This window comes from Panthera onca, chromosome C1 (genome assembly GCF_046562875.1).
Source record: "Panthera onca isolate mPanOnc1 chromosome C1, mPanOnc1 haplotype 2, whole genome shotgun sequence".
Classification (NCBI taxonomy): Eukaryota; Metazoa; Chordata; class Mammalia; order Carnivora; family Felidae; genus Panthera; species Panthera onca.
The window spans coordinates 136,851,655-136,871,725 of record NC_138346.1 but is presented as its reverse complement, the minus strand read 5'-3'; the positions used below and the strand labels follow the sequence as shown (position 1 = coordinate 136,871,725).

Below are 20,071 nucleotides of genomic sequence, written 5' to 3'. Positions count from 1 at the left end.
GGCTATCATGTACTTGAGACTGGTAAACATTCAAGTTCCTAGAAGAGTTTTTGAATATGCTATTCTTAGATTGCATGAAAGAAGCAGAACTTAGATACAAACTTTATCTATAGCTTTAATACCTAAAATGGTATCTGATTTTACTTAAATTTGACCACTGCTAATCTGAGTCAGCATATTGTATAAGCTTCTGAGAGCACAGAGATAAATTATATATAAGGGAAAATTAGAAACTGCTTACATCAGAAAGTTCCAGTAATAATAACTATTTGTAGAAACCATGGGAGAATCTAAAACAATACAAATTACAACACAAAGAAAATATGGAAATCTTACCAGGAAAGAGGTATAAGCAAACAAAATAAAGGAAATCTGTTCCCAACCCTTATCAGATTGGAGGTATGAGACAATCTTAAATTACAGTGTGGCACTATTGATTGTGGCTGCTTGAGAAATTTTCATCTGCACAATGAGAGAATTTAAAATAAAGGATAATTGCATATCCTTCCAAAACTGAAGCACTTTTTAAAAAAAGAGCTTCACGTGTCTCATGATATTTTTATAAGAATTTTAACAGAAAGTTCTCTGTCCTGAGTTTTATATTCATTTTCTACTGAAAAGGAAAACTTTCCTAACAAAGGGCTTGAGGGAGAATGGAGACAAACTTCTCTGACCCCACAATTGTAACCAGGGGTCCCCAAGTTGTAATATAATTACAGGGAAGCCTTTGGTAGGAGTCCACTAAGAAGCAAGGAAAAAGCATTAGCGGATGCTTTGAACTAAGGGAACTTCTGCATAGACTTTATAGACCCTTAAGCATAATGAATGCCTGATATTTGCTTAGCTAGTTTATTATACACTTTCCTAGTTTTCCTAGTGTGTTTTTATGCACAGATTTATCTCATTGATCCTCTCAATAGGTTTGTGGGAAGGGAAATATTCACTACTTTTTTTGTCCATCCACTTTTTTCTTTTAATTTTGTAAAATTCCTGTATAATTAACATACAGTGTTTGTATTAGTTTCAGGTGTACAATATAGTGATTCAAGAATTCTACACATTACTCAGTGCTCATCATTAGTGGATTCTTAATGCACTTCACCTTTTTCACCCATCCCCCCATCCACATCCCCTCTGGTAACCATCAGTTTGTTCTCAAAAATTAAGAGTCTGGTTTTTTGTTTGTCTCTTTTTTTTCCTTGTTAATTTGTTCTGTTTCTTAAATTCCACAAATGAGTGAAATCATATATTTATCCTTCTTCCACTGATTTATTTGACTTAGCATTACACCCTCTAAACTTCTATGTCATTATAAATGGCAAGATTTCACTCTTTTTTTATGGATGAGTAATGTACACACAGTGTGTGTGTGTGTGTGAGTGTGTGTGTGTGTGTGTGTGTGTGTACCATCACATCTTCTTTATCCATTCATCAGTCGATGGACATTGGGCTGCTTCCATAATTTAGCTATTGTAAATAATGCTGCAATAAAGATAGGGGTGCATATATCTTTTTGAATTAGTATTGTCATATTCTCTGGGTAAACACCCAGCAGTAGAATTACTGGATTATACGGTATTCTATTTTTAATTTTTTGAAGAACCTCCATACTCTTTTCCACAGTGGCTGCAGTTTGCATTCCAACAGTGCACGAGACTTCCTTTTTTTCCACATCCTCACCAACACTTGTTGTTTCTAGTGTTTACCATTTTAGACATTTTGATAGGTGTGTGCTGATATCTCATTGTGGTTTCGATTTGCGTTTCCCTAATGATGAGTGATGTTGATCATTTTTTCATGTGTCTGTTGGCCATCTGTTTGTCTTCTTTGGAGAAATGTCTGTTCATGTCTTCTGCCCATTTCTTAATTATTTTATTGTATGTTGTTTTGTATAAATTCCTTATATATTTTGGATACTAACCCCTTATCAGATATATCATTTGCAAATATCTTCTCCCAGTCATTAGGTTGTATTTTTTGTTTTGTTGATTATTTCCCTCGCTGTGCAGAAACTTTTTATTTTTATGTAGTCCCAGTAGTTTATTTTTTCTTTGTTTCCCTTGCCTGAGGAGATACATTTAGAAAAATGTTGGTACAGCCAATGTCAGAGAAATTACTCCCTTGCTCTTTTGTAGGATTTTCACAGTCTCAGGTCTCACATTTAAATCTTTAATCCATTTTGAGTTTATTTTTGTGTGTGGTGTAAGAAAGTGGTCCAGTTTCATTCTTTTTGCACATAGCTGTGTAGTTTTCCTAACACCTTTTATTGAGGAGATGGTATTTTCCCCATTGGATATTCTTTCCTGCTTTGTCATAGATTAATTGACCATATAATTGTGGATTTATTTCTGGGCTCTCTATTCTGTCTATTGATCTATGTGTCTATTTTTGTGCCAGTACCATACTGCTTTGATTGCTACAGATTTGTAGTATATCTTGAAATCTGGGATTGTGATACTTCTATTTTTGTTCTTCTTTTTCAAGATTGCTTTGGCTATTCAGGGTCTTTTGTGGTTACAGACAAATTTCAAGTATGTTTGTTCTAGTTCTGTGAAAATGCTATTGCTATTTTGGTAGGGAGTTCATTGAACCTGTGGATTGCTTTTGGTAATTTGGACATTTTAACAATATTTGTTCTTCCAATCCATAAGCCTATTCTCTCATCTTTTCTATTTGTGTCATCTTTAGTTTCTTTGAACAATATCTTATAGTTTTCAGAGTATAGGTCTTTCACCTCCTTGGTTAAGTTTTTTCCTAGTTATTATATTATATTTGGGGCATTTGTAAATGAGACTGTTTTCATAATTTCTCTCACTACTACTTCATTATTAGTGTATAGAAATACAACATACTTCTGTATATTGATTTTGTATCCTACAACCTTACTGAATTCATTTATCATTTCTATTAGTTTTTTGGTGGTGTCTTTAGAGTTTTCTATATGTAGTATAATGTCATCTGCAAATAGTGAATGTTTTACCTCTTCCTTACAAATTTGGGTGCTTTTTATTTATTTTTCTTGTCTAATTGCTGTGGCTAAGACTTCCAATATTATGTTGAAAAAAGTGGTGAGAATGGTCATTCTTGTCTTTTTCCTGATCTTAGGGGAAAAACTCTTGGTTGTTTACTATTGAGTATGGCATTAGCTGAAGGTTTTTCTTATATGGTCTTTATTATGTTGAGGTACCTTCCCTCTAAACCTACTTTGTTGAGGGTTTTTATCATGAATGGATGTTTTACTTTGTCAAATGCTTTTTCTGCATCTATTGGAATGATCCTATGGTTTTTATTCTTCTCTTGTTGATGCAATGCATCACATTGATTTGTGAATATAGAATCACCCTTGCATCCCAGGAATAAATCCCACTTGCTCATGGTGAATAATTTTTTTTTAACATATTGTTAGATCTCGAGTGCTAATATTTGTTGAGGGTTTTTGCATCTATGTTCACCAGAGATACTGGGCTGTAGTTCTCTTTTTATGTCATGTATTTACCAGGTTTTGGTATCAGAGTAATGCTGGCCTCACAGAATGAATTTGGAAGCTTTCCTTTGTCTTTTATTTTTATTTTTTTGGAATAGTTTGAGAAGAATAGGCATTAACTCTCCTTTTTTTGTTTTTGTTTTTGTTTTTATTTAGAGAGACAGAGACAGGGTGAATGAACAGGTAAAGAGGCAAAGGCAGAGAGAGAGAGAGAGAGAGAGAGAGAGAGAGACAGAGAAAGAGAATCTCAAGCAGGCTCCACACTAAGTGGAGTCTGATGAGGGGCTCAATCCCACGACCCTGGGATCATAACCTGAGTCAAAACCAAGACTGAGACGCTTAACTGACAGAGTCACCCAGGCACCCTAACTTTTTAAATGTTTGGCGGAATTCACCTGTCAAGGCATCTGGTCCTGGACTTTTGTTTGTTGGAAGTTTATTGATTACTAATTAAATTTCATTGTTGGTAATCAGTCTGTTCAAATTTTCTATTTCTTCCTGCTTCAGTTTTGGTAAGTTATATGTTTCTAATAATTTATACATTTCTTCTAGGTTGTCCAATTTGTTAGCATATAATTTTTCATTATATTTTCTTATAATCCTTTGTATTTCTGTAGTGTCGATTGTTATGTCTCCTCTTTCATTTATGATTTTGTTTATTTGAGTCCTTTCTCCTTTTTTAAATAAGTCTGGCTAAAGGTTTATCAATTTTGTTAATCTTTTCAAAGAACCAGCTCCTGGTTGCTTTGATCTGTTCTATTGTGGTTTTGTTTTGTTTTGTTTTAGTTTCTATGTCATTTATTTCTGTTCTAATCTTGATTATTTCCTTCCTTCTACTAGTTTTGAGTTTTGTTTGTTATTCTTTTTCTGGCTTCTTTAGGTGTAAGTTTAGATTGTTTATTTGAGATGTTTCCTGCTTATTGAGGTAGACCTGTATTACTATAAATTTCCCTCTTAGAATAGCTTTTGCTGCATCCCAAAGACTTTTTTTAATGAAATTTATTGCCAAATTGGTTTCCATACAACACCCAGTGCTCATCCCAAAAGGTGCCCTCCTCAATACCCATCACCCACTTTCCCCTCCCTCCCACCCCCATCAACCCTCAGTTTATTCTCAGTTTTTAAGAGTCTCTTATGGTTTGCCTCCCTCCCTCTCTAACTTTCTTTTTTCCTTCCCCTCCCCCATGGTCTTCTGTTAAGTTTCTCAGGATCCACATAAGAGTGAAAACATACGGTATCTGTCTTTCTCTGTAGGACTTATTTCACTTAGCATCACACTCTCCAGTTCCATCCATATTGCTACAAAAGGCCATATTTCATTCTTTCTCATTGCCACATAGTATTTCATTGTGTATATAAACCACAATTTCTTTATCCATTCATCAGTTGATGGACATTTAGGCTCTTTCCATAGTTTGGCTATTGTTGAAAGTGCTGCTATAAACATTCGGGGTAGAAGTGTCCCTATGCATCAGCACTCCTATATCCCTTGGGTAAATTCCTAGCAGTGCTATTGCTGGGTCATAGGTTAGATCTATTTGTAATTTTTTGAGGAACCTCTGCACTGTTTTCCAGAGTGGCTGCACCAGTTTGCATTCCCACCAACAGTGCAAGAGGGTTCCTGTTTCTCCACATCTTCACCAGCATTTATAGTCTCCTTATTTGTTCATTTTAGCCACTCTGACTGGCGTGAAGTAGTATCTCAGTGTGGTTTCAATTTGTATTTCCCTGATGAGGAGTAACATTGAGCATCTTTTCATGTGCCTGTTGGCCATCTGAATGTATTCTTTAGAGAAGTGTCTATTCATGTCTTCTGCACATTTCTTCACTGGATCATTTGTTTTTCAGGTGTGGAGTCTGGTGAGTTCTTTATAGATTTTGGATACTAGCCCTTTGTCTGATATGTCATTTGCAAATATCTTTTCTCATTCTGTTGGTTGCCTTTTAGTTTTATTGATTGTTTCCTTTGCAGTGCAGAAGCTTTTTATTTTCATGAGGTCCCAATAGTTCATTTTTGCTTTTAATTCCCTTGCATTTGGAGATGTGTCAAGTAAGAAATTGGTCAGATAGGTTTTTTCCTGCTTTCCCCTCTAGGTTTTTGATGGTTTCCTGTCTCACATTCAGGTCCTTTATCCATTTTGAGTTTATTTTTGTGAATGGTGTAAGAAAGTGGTCTAGTTTCATTCTTCTGCATGTTGCTGTCCAGTTCTCCCAGCACCATTTGTTAAAGAGACTGCCTTTTTTCCACTGGATATTCTTTCCTGCTTTGTCAAAGATTAGTTGGCCATACTTTTGTGGGTCCAATTCTGGAGTCTCTATTCTATTCCATTGGTCTATGTGTCTGTTTTTGTGCCAATATCATGCTGTCTTGATGATTACAGCTCTATAGTAGAGGCTAAAGTCTGGGATTGTGATGCCTCCCGCTTTGGTCTTCTTCTTCAATATTACTTTGGCTACTCGGGGTCTTTTGTGGTTCCATACAAATTTTAGGATTGCTTGTTCTAGCTTTGAGAAGAATGCTGGTGCACTTTTGATTGGGATTGCATTGAATGTGTAGATAGCTTTGGGTAGTATTGACATTTTAACAATATTTATTCTTCCAATCCATGAGCAGGGAATACTTTTCCATTTCTTTATATCTTCTTCAATTTCCTTCATAAGCTTTCTATAGTTTTTAGCATACAGATCTTTTACATCTTTGGTTAGGTTTATTCCTAGGTATTTTATGCTTCTTGGTGCAATTGTGAATGGGATCAGTTTCTTTATTTGTCTTTCTGTTGCTTCATTATTAGCGTATAATAATGCAACTGATTTCTGTACATTGATTTTGTATCCTGTGACTTTGCTGAATTCATGTATCAGTTCTAGCAGACTTCTGGTGGAGTCTATCAGATTTTCCATGTATAATATCATGTCATCTGCAAAAAGTGAAAGCTTGACTTCATCTTTGCCAATTTTGATGCCTTTGATTTCCTTTTGTTGTCTGATTGCTGATGCTAGCACTTCCAACACTATGTTAAACAACATCGGTGAGAGTGGACATCCCTGTCATGTTCCTGATCTCAGGGGGAAAGCTTTCAGTTTTTTCCCACTAAGGATGACCAAAGATTTTGTACCATAGTGTTTTCATTTTCACTTGTCTTCATGTATTTTTTATTTCCTCTAATTTCTTGGTTGAGCCATTCATTGTTTAATAACATGTTATTTAACCTCCATGTATTTGGTTTTCTTTCCAGAATTTTTCTTGTGGTTGATTTCTAGTTTCACAGCACTGTGGTCAGAAAAGATACATGGTATGACTTCAGTCTTTTTAATTGATTAAGATTTGTTTTGTGGCCTAATGCAATCTATTCTGGAGAATGTTCCATGTGCACTTGAAAAAAAATATGCATCCTGTTGTTTTAGGATGGAATATCTGTTAGATCCCTCTAGTCAAAATGTGTCCTTCAAAGCCATTGTTTTCTTGTTGATTTTCTGTTTGAATGATCTATCCATCAAAGTAAGTGGGGTATTAAATTTTCCTACTATTGTATTAATATTGATCACTTCCTTTGTTATTAGCTGCTTTATGTGTTTGGATGCTTCCATGGTGGGTGTGTAAATATTTACATGGTGGGTTGTTCCCTTCATGATTATATAGTGTCCTTCTTTGTGTCTTGTTTTAAAGTCTTTTTTGTCCAATACATGTATTGCTAGCCCAGCTTTCTTTTCACTTCCATTTGCACTATAAATGATTTTCCATCCTTTCACTTTCAATCTGTATATGTCTTTAGGTCTAGAATGAGTCTTTTGTAGGTAGTATACACAGGGGTCTTGCTTTTCATCCATTCCATCACCCTATGTCTTTTGATATGAGCATTTAGTCCATTTATATTCCAAGTAATTATTGATAGGTATGTACATATTGCCATTTCGTTACTTACTTTGTGGTTATTTTTGTATTTCTTCTCTGTTCTTTTCTTCTCTTGCTCTCTTCTCATGGTTTTCTGGCTTTCTTTAGTGATATGCTTGGATTCCCTTCTCTTTATTTTTTGCATATCTCTTACTACTGGTTTTTGATTTTTGGTTACCATTAGGTTTATATATAACATCTTATGCATATTGCAATTTATATTAAGTTGATGGTTGCTTAAGTTTGAACCCATTCTAAAAGCACTTAACTTTCCTGGAAGTAAATAGTTGCCACTTTTTAAGCAGTGGAGAGCAGCAGGTAAATCCAGGGACTTGAACTTCAAAGTCTTGCTTTTTGCTACTTTGCTAGGGGCTAGTAGGAAAACACAGAAAAAAAAATGTGTTCATTTATAGCCCTGTGGACACAAGATTTATTGCATTGTTTCTTAAGTCAAATAGTCATGAGATTAATTTTCTTAGTGTCACAGTAATTGAATTGAGTCTATATTTTGAACTCCTCTTTTTTCATAACTAAATTGTCATCTTGTTATTTTAAGCCACAGTGACACTCATTCCTCCTTACCAGAAGGACTCAGCAGTCAGTGGAAACCCCACTGTTGTTCTTTTATCATCTTCTTTTTTCTTGACAGCCAGTAAGAAGACCTGAGCTTTTTTTTTTTTATTTTTATTTTTTAACAGAAGACCTGAGCTTTAACTCTCAGCTCTACTATTAACTAATTGCCTGATTGAAGACAGAAGATTTTACCTTTACAAGCATTCATTTTCTGATTATTGAAATGAGGGAACTAAACTAAAAGATTTTCAATGACTTTTATGTTTATTATTTTATAATAATATCACTTTAGGGCCTACGTTGCATAAACAAAGGACTTTGTCGATTTTCTTCATTGCTGTATCCTCTGTGGTTAGAACAGCATTTGCTAAAAGATGGTCAATAAATGAATAAATGAATAGTATCTCACTTCAGGTATAGAGAGGACACATTCAGTAAACAGATGGTTTACCACTCAAGGAAGGCCTCAGCACAGAGCAGCATGGTCTAATAAAGAGCCCACCACTTTGAAAGCTCAGAAAATTAAGTTAATTTGTTCATTAAAGGTGACCAGGATTAGTGGAATTGATGCAAAACAAATTTCACAAGTGACTGATTGATAAATTGCAACTATTAACTCATAACTTACCACAAAGCATGTTTACTCAGTGTGCACTAGGATTTATGTTCTTTCTGATGAATGGGTTCTAGGAATGAGTCTAAATCAACTCAACTACCGCAAGATTGCAGTGGCAACCCTGCTTAGCTCACATTTAGAATTCTGAATTTACAAGAAACTTTCCAAACTCAAACAATTTTTATATTTAAGAAGCTACCTCCAGTGCTGCTCATTCAATTATCCTGTTAATGCATAATCAGCCAGCCAAAGTTTGTTACTGAAGTCAAACCCTTTTACCCCATACTCTGAAATGCCCATAGAGAAGTATTTCTTTTCTTTGAAAATGTGGATTCCTCCAATGGGTAAGTGAATACCAAAAATACTTGAACTCAAATATTTGAGTGAATATGCTCATAGATGAAAGTCTTTAGACTATACTTACAATTCTGTATCCTATAGATACTTAGAAAATTCCAAACAATGACATTTCATAATCATTTTTCATTTGAAATGAGGGAATGTGGTTACATTAAGCACAATCAACTAGTATGAGCTGTCTCCAAATGGACCATATTATTAAGTGTCTAAAGGTATCAAGTACAGTGATGGTAATATTTCTTATAAATTGGTCACTGAGGTAGGAGTTCATAACAATAAATGTACAGACTTGTAAGATACTTATCCATCTTTTTACATTTCTCTTTATAGCAGTGTTAGGAAGTTATTTAGGCTGTAACTGAAGTTTTAATATGAGTCTGAGCTCCCAGATAAAGAAGATCAAGAGATTTCTCAGGCCAATAATTAGCTAGAAGATGAAAGAGATTATATATCCACTATTTCCTCCTGCACTGGACTCTGTCTAATTCTAATTATTGGATAATATACTTGATTCCCTAATAAGTTTAATATGACAAGTCTGAAAATATTTTCTTAGTTTAATTTCTTGGAAAGGCTTTGATGAGTCATTAATTTCTCCAAATCTATATGAACACTCAGTTAAGAAAAATGTATTTGTAACTAGGACTAAGAAAGTATATCCTTGTCATATTCTACCTTTAATCAGTATTTGAAACAAAATCTGATGATGAATTTTTTAAAGTTTCAATAATATCTAATAGCAATGCTGAGCACTATGGGGTTAAGATGATTTAAATGGCAGTAGTATAAACCCCAATGTTAACAGCAGCATTACCTACAATAACCACATTATGGAAAGAGCCCAAATATCAATCAACTGGTGAATGGATAAAGAAGATGGATAAAGATATAGATAGACATAGATATAGATGATATAGATACAGATATATAGATAGATATAATGGACTATTATTTAACCATAAAAAAGAATGAAATATTGCCATTTGCAATGACATGGATGGAGCTAGAGTGTATTATGCTAAGCTAAGTAAGTAGTCAGACAAAGACAAATACCATATGATTTCACTCATATGTGGAATTTAAGAAATGAAACAAATGATCATAGGGGGGGGGAAAGAGAGAGAAAAGCCAAGAAACAGTCTTAAGTATTGAGAACAAATGGTTCTCTGGTAATGGTTACCAGAGGGGAGATGGGTGGGGGAATGGGTTAAACAGGAGATGGGATTAAGGAGTGCATTTATTGTAGTGAGCACTGGCTGTTGTATGTGGGTGTTGAATCACTGAATTGTACAACTAAAGCTAATATTACACTGTGAGTTAACCAACTGGAAGTTAAATAAAAACTTAAAAAAATTAAATAAATGTTAGTAGCATACATCAACATATGCAAATAAAATAGATTTTCACTCTACCCCTAAACACTAAGTCAGTTTAAGGTTTGAACAATATTTTGAAACAATTCGATTTTCAAAAAGTAATTTTTATTACTAGGAAATAAATTCCCCTTAAAAATCTTCCCATTTAAAGAAATATATATAGCAATAGCTAGATGACATCTTACAAAATATGAGCAAGACTAAGCAAGACCAAAGAAAATGAAGTTTATCAATGCCATACGTATCACATTTGGATTTCCAAGTGCTTACAAAGTGCTCTTTCTAGTTAGGCCTTGAACATGATTATGAATCAATAACCTAGGGGCGACTGGGTGGCTCAGTCTGTTAGGCATCCCACTTTGGCTCAGGTCATGATCTCATGGTTTGTGGGTTCGAGCCCCGCGTCAGGCTCTGTGCTGACAGCTCAGAGCCTGGAGCCTGCTTCAGATTCTGTGTCTCCCTCTCTCTCTGCCCATCCCCTGCTCATCCTCTGTCTCTCAAAAAAGATAAATAAATGTTAAAAAATTTTTTACAAAGAATAAATAACCTAGACTTTAGCAAAAGACGTTAGCAGCAGAAAGAGTAAGACCCACTTTCCTTTTCCCCAAGCCCCAGCCTACAGGGACCTTTGCTTTTCTCAACCTACTACTCATAATCTAACTCCTACTGTCTATAATGCCTGATGAATTATAATGACCAATGACGTATTCACTTGTAGTCGTTGTTTCTTTGAATAACAATATCAAGCATATCAAATTTATTTCTTTATCACAGTAATTCCAAAAGGATATAGAATATAAAGACCAAACAGTTCTATGATGACTAACAAGAAAGAAAGTTTATAAGAATGCAAGAGGGGAAATGTTATTACTCATTAATTAGTTCACTTAAGCATTTATTCTAATGTGCATTTCAGAAACACTTAGAAGTAAGTTGCTCTTTATCCTGACCTAAATCCAAATGGTTTTATAAAGAGATTACAGTTAATAAAAAATAAAAATAAAATTACTTTTCTCCCAACAATGAGAAATGACTTAATTGCCTAACAGGGTAGTTGTCTCTAGGGTTATTTTGCTTCTGCCCCTACTCTCCTTAGGTTTATCTCCTTTTCTGCCTTTTTTCAGGGCATCTTTTCACAATATTCTTATTAACATAATAGACCTTTTTAGTAAAAGTTTAAAATTATTTTAATTTTGATTACTTCATGCTGTGTATTCTGCTGTGTTGCAGATATTTACCTAAATTTTAAAGCCATCAATAAAATGGGGCCCCTGGGTGGCTCAGTTGGTTGAGTGCCCTACTCTTGATTCCAGCTCAGTCATACTTTCACAGCTCATGCGATCAAGCCCTACATCACATGAGCGCATTCTCTCTCTCCCTCTCTCAAAATAAATAAATATTTTAAAAAATAAAAAATAAAATCATCAATAAAACATTTGAAAACAATGTTTTCTCAGTTACTTAACATGTCTAAATCATGTTTTCTTTAAAGGTATATGACAACAATCAAAAGGAAGAATGGGGGTTTCTTTAAACCCTTAACCAAAAAGGGCTACAGGGGGTTCTAGATCACTATATCTTTCTGTAAACACAGCTATCTACAAATGCAGAAGTCATGACCTGCTAGCTTCTCCCCTAGGAGGAGTCTCATAAAATGGGTTTACTGTAATCCAAAAATTTTAAGATGAAATGCAGCAAAAGAGAATAAAGAAGCCAATTTCTCTTATCATCAAATACATTACTTTTTTAGTCTGCCAAAGGCAACTCAGATTTTAAAGAAAAAAATTCAATAAATGTCAATTTAACTCCTACTCTATGCCAGGATCCTTTCTGGGAAACATGGTATTTAGTTTGCTAATATTAACATGCAAGTGGCAGGCAGTGTAAAGTCAAAAGGAAGTAGAAACTAAAACCTTATGGTATTGATTCAGGAAGAGATAAATGGATTATTGTAACAATAGATTGCAGAAATAGGCCCACGTATAGATAATTGCACAATAATTGATAGTGGTAATAAAATAACTCAGTGGGGAGGGGATAGTCATGAATAGATTTTTTTCTCAGTAAATTGAGAGAAAAAATTAAGTTGAACATTTTATACCTTTGCAAAAGTAAATCCACTTGGATTAAAAATATAAAGGTAAAAGTCAAAGCCGCAAACACATTATAAGAAACATAGGAATCCATGTTTATAACTTTGGAATAAAAGATGCTTTTAAAAATAATATGTAAAACACAGAAGCCATAAAGAGAAAGTTCATAATTTTGACTACAATTTAAAATTTTAAATAAAATAAGCCTGTCAAAGGACAAATACCATACGATTTCACTCATATGTGGAATTTAAGAAACACAACAAATGAGCAAGGGAAAGAGAGAGAGAGAGAGAAAGGGAAAGAGAGAGGCAAGCCAAGAAGCAGATTATTAACTATAGAGAACAAAATGATGGTTACCAGAGGGGAGGTGGATGGGGGCATGGGTGAAATGGGTGATGGGGATTAAGGAATGTGCATGTGGTGATGAGCACTGGGTGAGCAAAATAAAAAGTTTTAAAAATAAAAATATGGGGCACCTGGGTGGCTCAGTCAGTTAAGCGTCCGACTTCGGTTCACATCGTGATCTCACCGTCCGTGAGTTGGAGCCCAGTATCGGGCTCTGTGCTGACAGCTCAGAGCCTGGAGCCTGCTTCGAATTCTATGTCTCCCTCTCTCTCTCTGCCCCTCGCCCACTCACATTCTGTCTCTCTCTCTCTCTTAAAAATAAACATTAAAAAATTCTGTAAAAAAATAATAAAATAAAAAGTAAATTAAAATAATTTTTAAAGAATATTTTAAAATTTAAAAGAATCAATAACCTAGACTTTAGCAAAAAACTTTAGCAGCAGGAAGAGTAAGACCCGCTTTTCTTTGCCCAAGCCCCAGCTTACTTTTTCACTTAACTTCATATCCTTCTTTTTCACTTAACTTCATTCATATCATAAACTTTTTAAATCACATGAACTTCATTCATATCATAAACTTTTTAAATTATATGTATAATATTTTATATTTTGTTATTTGTAAACATTAAATGATTGCATAACTCTGAAAAAAATTAAAAATTAGGAAACAAAGCTACAGACTGAGGAAAATGTATTATCAACTTATATAACAAACAGAGAGGGATTAATATCCAGAATAGATAAGCTACAGATGAAAAGAGCATATTTTTCAGTCTTTATAATGGGACAAAGATTATTTCCCACATTAGATACAAAGCTCATACAAATCAATTTAAAAACCATAGTAGTTAGAAAATCATTTTAAAGTTTGATACTATTATATGTTGGGTTTTGGGGGTATTTGATATTGTCATACACTATTGATAGGAATGTAAATTGGCACAGTCCTTTTAGAGAATAATTCATCAGTACCACTAGAAGTTCAAATATGAACACCCTATCACCCAGCAATTGTACTGTTTAATATCTTCCCTAAAGAAATAACTATCTGTGTGTGGAAGAAGACATATACAATGACATTCTTTGTGACATTGTGACACTGAAAATTGAAAACAGTTTAAATCCCCATCAACAACAACAACAAAAAGATTATGAAAAGTCATACAATGCAGCTCCTGAACAGAATAAGATATATTCATATTTAGACAATGTGGAAGGATCTCCAAGGTATAACTATAAGGTAAAAATGCAAATTATAGACCAATATTCACAGTGTAATACCATTTATTTTACAAACTAGTTACCCAAACTATATATTCTTTATGTACACGTATATGTAACAGATATATAGAAAACTAAACTAATTGTGGCAACTGAAACTATTATTTTATTTGAGTATTTTGAAAGTATATGAGAATACATTTATTAAATGTTTCTATAATTACAATATTTACCTTTAAAGAGATTATAATGATTATAAACACAGGAATTTGAAAATGGTATATTAATATGAAGCTGTCAGGGCCATCTTAAAAATGACACTAAATGAAATAAAACTATTTCTACTCAAAGATGGCTTTTATTGTATCAATAATTAGAATTCTTCTTACTATTAATACTATTTAGATGATATTTCAACTGCTAAGCCCTCTTATTTTCCATTTAAGCTTTATTTTTATAATACTTCTCACACTCTGAAATTAAATTTTCTATGGAAGTCTATACTGGCTCATCACTTTTACCATTAAACTAAAGATCTTCTGCACACACTATATAAAAAGTATATGCTTTTATATACTCTTCAAGGGTTCCACTTCTTAAGGGATCATTTGTATTTTTGTTTTAATGTCAAATGAAATTTTCAAACATTTTCCTTAAATAGTAGCACCAAATGAAATCTCTAGAACATAACCCCTAATTAATCCTATTATTCATTTCTCAACCTAGAACATGAACACCTCTATAATTGTTTCAGCACTTATTCAAAATTCCTGGGATATGATACATAATCAATAATTTGGAATGGATGGATAGATGGATGGATGGATACCTTGATATTTGGATGCTTTGGAAAACTAGTATAGAGATAAATGTATCTGACCTCAGTCTTCCACTCTAAACCTTTCCTTAAATCCTTTACAAGCACTATGAGAACACTCACTTCCAACGAAATAGTTTTATCACTTCATTGGAAGACCAGGGACCAGGGTGCAGAGATGCTTGGTGAGTATACAATGCTCAGCTAGGCTGTTCTGTCCCTTTGTACTCTCTTCATTACAAAATTACATGTTCCCACCCTGAAAAACAGATGCCTATATTGTGATTCTCCCAACTGATTAAAACAAGTAGACTTTGTGTGATGTTTTGCTATGTGCAAAGTAATTTTGCTTTATACATATATTACCTGGACAAAAACCAGGTATAATTGCAAACCATTTCTCTACATAGCCTTACTCTCCCAACTTTGCTTTAATTTCCCCCCATAATATATATCACCTTCTGGCATAGTATATAATTTACTTACATGTTTTGTTTATTGTCTGTCTCTTTGTCTCCTTCCTGCCAACCACCCCTACCCATATATACTAAATATAAGCTTTATGAGAGAAAGGAATTTTGCTTAATTTTTTTTCACTACTAAAACCTCAGTATTTAAAACAGAGCCTGGTACATACTAAGCATTCAATAAAATTTTGTTGAATAAATGAATGAACTTAGTGTTTACAATATTTTGACATTGCTTGAATGGATGAAATTTGATGAGAAAGTTTGGCTTTTTGAATATTAAGAGCACACCTCCAATTTCCCCAGTTTTATTGATCTTACTGCTTTGGTGAATATATTAAGTGGCAGAGCAATAATGATAATAATTCTTCAAGTCCTACACAGACTCGGTTCTCCCAGATTCTAGGATGAACAGCTCGTTAGCACAGATCAGGCTGTTTCACTTCACTTTACCTTTGTCTCCATCAGTTTGGGCTCGTCGCAGATTGAAACTAAGGATAGACATAGGGAGCGACATTATACAGTGAGCAGAGCCACGAATTTTCATTGATGAGTTTTAAAAATCATGGCAAATTTATTTGCAAAGAGAATTTATATGACATGACTTAAAGTCAATACTACCACCAAAGATGCTCTGCCCCAACTTGTTTCATGAAATTCTTTTGCAGCAGTGCTGTAGAACCAGAACTATTTATTGGCATTATTCCATAGTAAAATTGATTCACACTCTCTGAGTATGTGATGCCTTTGTAGGAAAAAATTTGGGCCTCCCCTCAGCTTGGACAGGCTCAGAGACAATGTAAAGGAACTAAAGTGAGAAGGAGGCTGGTTTTATCTTTCCCATCTTTTCCTACCCTCATTCTGTTTCTGCTTCTCTCACACCACCAGTTTGCACCCCCACCTTGCCTACCCCCAACAACCCAATCTTGCTTGCATTACATTTATTTCACTGTTGGAGGTGACGTGGGGTAGGAAACATGTTCAAGAAAAAGAGACCCCTTTTAAAAAATACCTCGTGTTACTAAACACCATGGCAGGTGTCCTAATTCTGCCCCACCCCCTAACAAGGGCACATGTGTGGGTTCTTCAGAAAAATATATAGGAGTCTCCACACTGCAGTTTGCTGATATAAAAGATACTCTCCAGCTTAACCTCCCCCAGTTCTCTCTCTACCTCTTGCTTTTTGGATCTTAATCTCAGCAGGCATCTCTGCCATCAGGTCCTCACAAGATAACTACAACCCAACTTTCTTCCACAGAGTCTACATAACCCTCCTCCATCCTTGTAACACTGAGCATTGAAAATGCAGAATTCTCTCACACTTTTCTCTATCCTCCCTGCCATCTCTTCCCTACTCCTCTCCCCTTGTTCTACTAGGTAAGGGGGCCGTAAAACAAACATGCCTCAGAAGATAGCCATCTAGGACTTGAGCTAACTGCCTCCCTTGTTTATGGAGGAGGGAGTGTAGCAGTGCCTAAGGGCTAAGTATTTGTATCAGACTGCTTGAGTTCAAATCCCAGTGTCTCTATTTACTGCTCCTATGACACCAGGCAAGTTTTTAAATTTCTCTGTACCTCAGACACCTCATCTACAAAATGGAGATAAAATAGTTTGAACCACTTAGGGTTATTCTGAAGACTGAATAAGTTAATTCATGTCATACTCTTATAACAGTACCTGATAAAAAGAACCATTTGATATATGTTGTCTATTATCAACTCCAATTTTTATTAGTGGTTGTTTTAACATCTCTTTTTTCAGATCAGGGAATATGACTCTCATCCTACACCCCCTTTTGCCACGGAGACATGGAAAAGACTCAGCATTCTCTTTTTTAGGCAGAGGACCACTCTGACTCTCCTACTCATTTTTGAACACCATCCCCTCTCTCCTAAACTGCTGCATTAACATCTTACCTGATTCCTCACCTCCCTACAACCACAATGATTTCCTTAAAGCAGCAGTCATAACACTTTTTTCCATAAAAGGTCATATAGTAAATATTTTAGGTTTTGTAGGACAAGAGGCAAAATCAAAGATATTATGTAGGCACTCTTATAAGAAAAGACACATTTTGACATAATTTTTACTGACAGAATTCAAACTATAATAATAACTGAACACAATTTTCTTATGATACAGGTACACTATGAAAAGAAAGTAATTATTTTGAGGGAATACGTTTTCTTCATTGGGATTCAAGGTAGTGTTCTCTATCATCAAAACTGATGGCAAATGTTCATTTGTCAAACTGATCTGAAATAGAATTTCAGATGTTCCATCTTTGAAAATGCCTTTTCACAAAAATTAAAACTGAAATGACTACTCAATGAATTTACATATATTGAAGCTTAAAGGTTATTTAAAGGACACATGGATTTTTCTTCTTTTAATATTCAGTCATGTATATTGAATGGACAGACCAGAGAAACCTCATAGTAAAGGGTACGTTTCTGTACCTATTGGTGCCTCAGGCTAGACTCTATGACAGTACTCACAGTGAGACTGATTACCACACCTCCTGCTCACTCAAGATGCAATATAATGCTAAAGGAGAGTTAGATGTTTCCAAGAATTTTTACAAATACATTCTATAAAAATCAAGCCATTAAAGATTTGGAGTAACTTGTCAGATACAACACAAGAACATTAAAGTAAGCTTGATGCACATTTTTTAGTATTAAAAACTCAACAATGCTCTTTTCAAAGTATTTTCAGTTAAGTGTCATAGATACTAGAACCAAAAGGGATTTCAGAAACTATTGAAGTATCAAAAGCAAAATCAATCGATTTTAGAAATCTCCTTTTGGAGCTAGAAAGTTGAGTCAATAATAGGAAAATTTCTTAAACCAAATATATTAGGAATATTTTTGCAACATGAAGGAAAACATGTTAGGATATATTAATAATGTACATTATTATTCAAACCAAATTTTATCATCTTAATACTATTACATATGCCCAGTTGTTTAGTAGAGCAAAGTTCAATTAGAAAACAATCTTCAGTTTCATAGATCCTTATCTAAAAGTGAGAAACTTTAATCTGATTTTTAAAGAAATTTAAAAAAACAATGGAGAAAGTAAAGTGTATACACAAAGAAATGCACTAAAAGCATATAACAGTAGGAACTGATCTAAAAGGGGAATTGTTTCCCAATATCTCAGTATCATATTAGAGTTTAAAGAAAAAAAGGCCACTTGCAATAAATAAACAATGCTTGCCAAAAATTTAATGTGCTCTAATAAAAAATTGTATAGGAGTACTCATAATTCTCTTTTTAAACACAAGTTGCAAGTAAAAAAAATGTTTTTCTTCTACCTCATGAAACATTACAATCAGTCCTTGAAAGATAATTGTATAAGAACACAGGGTTTTAGGCTCATGCGCAAAATATGTGGTATTTTGCTGTAGTAATTATGATGAAATCATTGAAGCCAAAGAGAAAAGCATAAAATACCTGAGAGGCTCTTAGCAATGTGACAATACCATTCACTTCAGAGTGATTATTTCGCTCATAGACACACAAAATAAGAGTCATTTTCATAAGGACCTTATTGCAATGATAATACAACAGTAGCAGTGTGACATTTTAATCTAAAGACATTAAAGTCATAGAAAATATAAAATTTGTATCACAGTAGTAAAGGCAGGGCTTTCTACACTAAGGGCTCTTCCAAAGTTAAAAGTTATTCCCAAGTGTTATCTTAGATGCTTATTGAAATGTTATCAGAGGATCACAATGGAAGAAGAATGAACTAATGAGAACGATGGCTAAAAGTGCATATCAGAGTAGCTCCCACTGCTATAAAGCATACTATATGTCACCTACTTACCTGTATTTAGTGGATAATAGCTCATTTCTCCTAAAATAACCCGGTGAAGTAGGTACTATTATTAGCTCCCTCTCCATAATAGAGAAAAGAAAAGAATACAGGAGTGAAGTAACTTGCTCAAGGTTATTCAGAGGCAAGCACTGAGGCCTGTATTTGATTCCAGACCTTCTGCTACAGTGCCTTCCACTAGCCCTGTTAAAGCAGCAGCTGTATATACTAAAATAAAATGAAAGTTTCTGGACAATAATCCATCTTAAAATTCATCGGTTTTCATCTTTGATGTATCAGAAGATCATAATAATGTTGATAGTACCTAACACTTGTATTGTACTTACCACGTGTCATACAGTGTTCTAATCACTATTATAATATATAGTTATAGTTATTTCACATGAGGAAACTGTAGCATTTATCAGCTCCAAGATCTCTTCCTTGGGGAAGACCTTTCCTAAGTCCAGTACACGCACACACAGACACACATACAAATTGTCTTAATGCGCAATACTGTCACAATTGCAATTTTACAATTATGATGTAATGACTTGAGTAATGTCTTTCTCCTCTACTAGACCCTTAGTGGTAGGAGGTTCAAAACTCTGACTTGCTTTGTCACTTGTCCTGGGTTGGGTTCTTTGAGGCAAAGAATTGTATGAAAATAATTTGCTGGGGAAATGATTCCAAGGAGCACCAATAGGGAATGAGAAAGTAAGACGGGGAAGGGAACAAAGCCAAAATAGGGTACATTACTGAACAGTTCCCTATTGTGAGCAATTGAGGCTCTCTCTTAGGTCCTCTGAGAGACTCTGTAGAACACCCCTCAGAGTTGTTCTATCTGAGACGTGAGGAAACTATGGCATTTCTCTACCAACTCCATCCACAAGTTGGTTGTTAATTTGAGTCATTTCCAGCCTATTCTGCACACAAGCCAAGCACATTCCTTCAACCAGAAAAAGTACTCGGGCAGATTGCTGACAGATGTTTGCAGCCATCA

At 34.5% G+C, this 20,071-nt stretch overlaps 1 long non-coding RNA gene across 1 annotated transcript in view; it reads right to left on the bottom strand.

Moving 5' to 3' along the window:
- Positions 1-19,521, bottom strand: part of LOC144617218 (uncharacterized) — an 88,376-nt gene extending 68,855 nt beyond the window's left edge. Inside the window, exon 1 of the long non-coding RNA XR_013557471.2 lies at positions 19,416-19,521. This is a non-coding gene — a long non-coding RNA (uncharacterized LOC144617218). The remainder of the gene's footprint in view (positions 1-19,415) is intronic.
- Positions 19,522-20,071: the final 550 nt, after the last annotated feature.